The sequence below is a fragment of the Globicephala melas genome, chromosome 10 (assembly GCF_963455315.2).
Source record: "Globicephala melas chromosome 10, mGloMel1.2, whole genome shotgun sequence".
In the NCBI taxonomy this organism is placed as follows: domain Eukaryota; kingdom Metazoa; phylum Chordata; class Mammalia; order Artiodactyla; family Delphinidae; genus Globicephala; species Globicephala melas.
The window spans coordinates 73,898,284-73,904,382 of NC_083323.1; the positions used below are offsets into that span (position 1 = coordinate 73,898,284).

The 6,099-nt window shown below is 38.8% G+C and overlaps 1 long non-coding RNA gene across 1 annotated transcript; it reads right to left on the reverse strand.

Moving 5' to 3' along the window:
- Positions 1 to 1,169: 1,169 nt before the first annotated feature.
- LOC132597994 (uncharacterized) lies at positions 1,170 to 5,892 on the reverse strand. Its single transcript, XR_009565586.1, has 3 exons — positions 5,868 to 5,892; positions 4,250 to 4,311; positions 1,170 to 1,293 (listed from the first exon to the last, which is right to left on the reverse strand). It is a non-coding gene; the product is annotated as an uncharacterized lncRNA (long non-coding RNA).
- Between the last annotated feature and the right edge of the window lie 207 nt (positions 5,893 to 6,099).

The following is a 6,099-nucleotide window of genomic DNA, read 5'->3' on the forward strand; positions in this document are numbered from 1 at the left end:
ATATTTGGAAATGAGGACCAGGAATGCACACTTTAAAAAGAAACCGAGGGCTTCCCTGGTGGCGCAGTGGTTGAGAGCCCGCCTGCCGATGCAGGGGACACAGGTTCGTGTCTCGGTCCAGGAAGATCCCACATGCCGCGGAGTGGCTGGGCCCGTGAGCCATGGCCGCCGAGCCTGCGCGTCCAGAGCCTGTGCTCCGCAACGGGAGAGGCCACAACAGTGAGAGGCCCGTGTACCGCAAAAAAAGGACAAACACAAAAAAAGAAACTGAAGTGATTTTCCACCCACACTCAAGTTATGATTTGTAAAATTCACTGTATTACCTTTTAAATTAAAGTTACATTCTCTGTGGGATTTCTATTCTACACCCAATTTAAATCTAGAATATGTCTATTTCTAATTGTTTCAAACCAATTAACTTTCCTTATTTAGTAATAAAATACACATTTACTTTATTAGTGTATTTTTTTCTTGCTTAATTTTTAAAAACACTTTTAATGTGGATGTATTAATCATACCTTTCATTTTAATTAATGATAAACTGGATTCCAGAAAACTGTATGTAATTTTATGAAAATTAATCATAATGAAGTTAAAATAATCACATTTAAGAATGTGCATTTCCTTCTAATAGGGATTAGATTTCAACTGCTGTTTATATGTCCATGTATAACTCATAGAACCGTACTCTGTATTAAACTCTGATTGGTATTAACTGTTTTTTCTGTTCCCTCACTGTGACAATATTACCTAAAAAAAAGAGAGACTTGGGGTTTCAAAATGGCTAAGGGCATGTTTTAATCTCTTCTTCCTTCAAAAATCCCATTGAGATTATAGAAATCACAAAATATAGTAAATAAACAGTTAAAGACTTGGAGGTCCTAAAAAACCAAGAGAAGTCCCTAGTAAATCAATTATTCAGTTATTTCTGAAGGATACAGAGCCAATAAGATCAGATTGCCTTGAGAGGATAAACCTAATCTGAAACTTCCACAACCCAATATAAGCAAAATTAAGACACTTCAAAATAATGTGATTTCAAACGTCCTTAAATGCATCAGGTCAAGAAATATATGGGAAACTAGAGAAGATTGTCTTGTAGCCAAGTATGAAAGCTGTTAATTCTGTGCCAGTTACCTCTTAACATTTTCTGTATCTAGACAATTTGTCCCAGAATACCTCTCCAAAGAGATCAAGTATGGCAGGTTCCCAGAGTGTTGAAGCTGGAAGGAGAAGCTGAGAGGTGTGCTGAGGAAAACTTCTGGTCATCACCATAGAAAAGGCTATTTCTTCCTGTTCTTTTCTTCCAGAAAAACCAGACCAGACTCAAGTTCATAATTACAATCACAGCTAGAAATCACATAAAGTAAAAGTGCATCTGCTGTTTGGAAAAGAAAAATATTTAGTGTTGTGCTGAGTGAATAAAAAGAAGCCACTTAAACAACTACTATTGATCAATGCTAACTAGTTATAAATTTACACAGAAAAATCCATAATGACCAAATATCTGAGGGGAACATAGAAGAGGAACACTGGCTGGAGCTAATGAAAGAACTATCTATTAAGGAAAGAAATTAATGGAAAAATAAACACAAATAACTTAATAAATATGCTTAGTAATGTTTGAGAAGATAGCATTCCTGCAAAATATGAATATGAAACTTTTCTTTAAGGGAGCTTAGGAATTTAAAATAAATGCATATGCAACCTCAGTAACATATATCCTACTAAGGGATAGAGAGAATATAAGAGAAAAAGGTATTTAGATAAATAAATAGTACAACATATCACTGAATTAAAAACAACCCGCAAAAACCCTGTTAAGATTGATGATGCTTTCATCTGAAACATTCAGACAAAATTAATGAACAAACAAAATAATAATAAATTGCTACAAACTCCTGGAGAAAAGGAATATTTACACTTTAAAACAGTCACATTTTCTTTATTATCTGATGAGGTAATAAAACATGTATTGAGATATGACCCCATTCTCCAAAACAATATAGCGACGTGTGCAAGTGTGGTCAAAAAAAAGATATTGCAAAAACAACTCTGTAACTAATTATGCAAGTATAAAAAAATAAATATATTGAAGACATATAAAAATTAAAAGTACATACATATTTTTTTCAGAAAAAGAAAATTAATCACATAGAAAAGGTCAGTAAAACTGATAATAAATTTATATATAAAAAAACTATATATGTATGTACATATATATGTAAATAGCAAAACACAGTTTATGCTAAATTGTGATAGATAATTTTATGTGTCAACTTGCTTGACTGGGCTGAGGGATGCCCAGATACCTTGTGAAACACTATTTCTGGGTATGTCTGTGAGGGTGTTTCTGGAAGAGATTAGCATCTGAATCAGTAGACTGAGTCAAGAAGATGGACCTCACCAATGGAGGGGGGCATCACGCAATCCACTGAGGGCCTGAATAGAACAAGAAGGCAGAGGAAGGGTGAATTTACTCTCTGTTGGAGCCAGGAGGTCCCTCTTCTACCCTTAGATATCAATGATTTCGGTTCTCAGGCCTTCAGACTCAGACTGGGACCTACACCACTGGCTCCCCTCCACTTAGCCTTTGGGTTTGAAGAGGAACTACCTCACCAGTGTTCTGGGCCTCCAGCAAGCCAACTGCAGATCGCGGAACTTCTCAGCCTCCATAATCACGTCACCTTCATAAAAAAATTCTCTCTGCATATCTTTATATCTGCTGCAGGCTCTGTTTTTCTGGAGAAAACTGACTAAAACATAAATACTTTTTGACAACACTACTTTGGAATGTAATGCAATTTAAGTACTAAATATTTGTATTGCAAAATAATACAAGTTCAATGCAATCACAGAAATAAAACATTTTCTAGCTCCTTCAAGCAATGAGTTTTTTTTTTTATGTATAACTTATTACATCTTTCCTCATGAATTTAAAAAGATACTGAAACCCAGCAGGACCCTATGGGGCTCCTGGGCACAAAAGCCTTTCTGTATCCCCTTCTTTGAGTTCCAAAGGCCAGGTTCAAACAGTTGCTAATCAGGAGGGGGGGGATGAAGAGACAAGGGAGGAGCAGTCTAGAAACAATAGTACAGCCTTGAGGGCAGGATCCTGGTCCCCCCCCCACTCCCACCCCCCGCAAAGGATATTCATAACAATATCTTTGAGCTCTTCTGCAGAACTAAAACCCTCACCAAATGGAAGATGTTAACTACTTGATGAAGCACTCTTCATTCCAGATACGGTAACAGTTTGCCCATCACCACCTGATGCCAGATGATATTTGGATTGAAGGAATGCACAGCCCGATCCTTATCAGCAACCCTGCCCCCTTGACTATAAGACTCTTCACAACCCCCCCTCCCTTTTTGGACACACAGTTTTGCGGACATTATACCGCTGTGTCCCCCTTTGCCTGGCAAAGTAATAAAGCTATTCTTTTCTACTTCACCCAAAACTCTGTCTCTGAGATTCAATTCGGTGTCAGGGTACAGAGGCTGGATTCGGCTTCAATACCACGCACCCATACAAAAACATACATACACACAAACACATATGTAGATGTGTTTGCTGTTTACTTCTATAAAGAATGGAAGCAAACTATGCACAGTACTCTGAAACCCACATTTCCCACTTAAACATCAATCAAGATATCATGTGAGGACAGACATACAAGTCACATATAAAAACGGTAATATTTCTGTATTTATATGTACTATCATTTATTCAGCATTTTTACCATTTAAGAACGTTCATGTTGTTTGCTGTTTTTGTTTGTATATATAAAAACTTATAGGGCTTCCCTGGTGGCGCAGTGGTTGAGAGTCCGCCTGCCGATGCAGGGGACGTGGGTTCGTGCCCCGGTCTGGGAGGATCCCACATGCCGCGGAGCGGCTGGGCCCGTGAACCATGGCCGCTGAGCCTGCGCGTCTGGAGCCTGTGCTCCACAACGGGAGAGGTCACAGCAGTGAGAGACCCGCGTAACGCAAAAAAAAAAAAAAAAAAAAAAAAAAAAAAAACTTATAAACAAGAAGAGATATTTTAGATGGCAGGACCAACCCTTGGGTTTAGAGGTAGGGAGGGGAGAAAGATCAAGAAATTCCATGCAAAATGTATTGCTATGTTATAGGAGAAGTTATGCATAGTGATATTTTTGTTATTTGTTTGTTTTACCAGGGATATATACATAGATGTTAATGCTGCAGTTAAAGTTGTTTTACATTTAGATCCGGTCATTTCAGTTACCTGTGATGTCGAAAGCTCAGCTTCTCTGTACACCAGTGCTGAATCGAACCTCGGAGACAGAGCTTTGGATGAGATAGAAGAGGATAGCTTTATAACTTTACCAGGCAAAGGGGGACACAGGGAGCTTCTGCCTCAAAAAACTGTGTGTCCCCACCCAGGAGGATCTGATAAGTTTTATAAAAATGCTTCCCAAGGGTGGGGTTGCTGACAAGATTAGGGTGTGTGCAGGGTCTCAGTGGCGGGTCTCCTAATCTAGATGAGCTTCTCTGCTCCCTTTAATCTTGCCTCAAGTGGTTTTTTGGCTCCTCCTCCCTTGATTAGCAACTGTTTGAATCTGCCCTTTGGAACTCAGGGAAGGTCAAGGAGGCTGGAGTCTCGCCGACAAGAAATAGGGGACAAAAAAGAGACCTCCGTGCCCGGGAGCCTCAAAAGGGCCCTGCTCGGTTTCACATGTACCATTTATAAAGAGAGGATAGACATTTTTAAGTATTAGAGAAAAATAAGAACCATAAATATAAAATACAAACTATTTCTAGAAAAGTTTTTAAATTGGAATACAAGAAAATGCAGAAACAAGGGAAAAAGCAAAAGAATTTCATTGAAAACCAGATATTGTGGGACTCGAGGGACATTGTTCCAGCTAATGATTAAGAACTCTCCAGACAATAGGGGCTTCTTAGACACTGGGTGAATTTCCAGGATGTCCGGCCCCCTTCCGAGAAGGAGGGGAGATAACAAAATGTAAAAAAGGTGTCTGTCAAAGACCAATCAGACAGCTGGGGAGAAGGAGGGAGATAACAAAATGTAAAAAAGGTGTCTGTCAAAGACCAATCAGGCAGCTGGGGACAAGTTCCCTCTCTGGTCCGAGCCTAAGCCGGGACCAATCAGCAGGAGAACACAACCAAATCTATAATTTACATACGGGGAAGTGGGAACCTATAAAACTGACATATTCGCGCCCAAAAGGGTTCCTTCTTCGACCTCCTGCGTGAGGACCAAGGAACCCCGGTGTACCGGCCTTCAATAAACCTCTTGCGTTTTGCATCGACTTCCGACTCTTGTTGTTTCCTGGGCGAGTCGAAACTCCTAGGAGACCGCGCAGGTCTAACAATATAAGATGAAGTATATTATGGATCATAATAATTGTGAATTGATATAAAGCTTGCATTAAAAGACAAATTTTCCTAGACTGACTACTTAAAATTCTATCACTATATTATTTATAGACAAATCAAAACCAAAATTTAAGACATTTAAAAGTATCTCCATTTATAGACCTGGAAATTTTAAGCAAGATTAAAACAAGATTTTCAATGTAAATCTCAGTCAAAATAGAATTTACGGTAAAAATGCTTTAAAAATCAAGGGGTTTGCTTTATATCAGTAAAAATTATGATAAACAAGAACAGAGAAACATCACAAGTGTGTAAAACTTGCACAATATAACACACATGTGAATGAGGGAAATACTCTAAAAAGTGGAATAAGAAATAGAAAATTCTAGCAGTTAAGACATACTTAAGAATTTACAATTTGTTAGAGTCAGATGTGACGCTGTCTTTCTTAGAAAATGACATCTAAGAGGTAACTAATGTTCCAAATAATGCAGTAGTGTTACCGAGTCCAAGCTCGCTCTGCTCGCCGCCGCACGGCAGGCCAATAAATCGGGACAGGAAGTGGTGAGGCAAGGAAGAGCGATTTCATTCAGAAAGCCGGCAGACCGAGATGTTCCCAAAAAACCATCTTATCGGGGTCTGGATGCCAGTTTCTTTTACAGAACAGAGAGGGAGAGAAGGTGAAGAAGTAAAGTAAAACAGGCCATTTATCTTGCAAAATAGGAGGAGATGTGT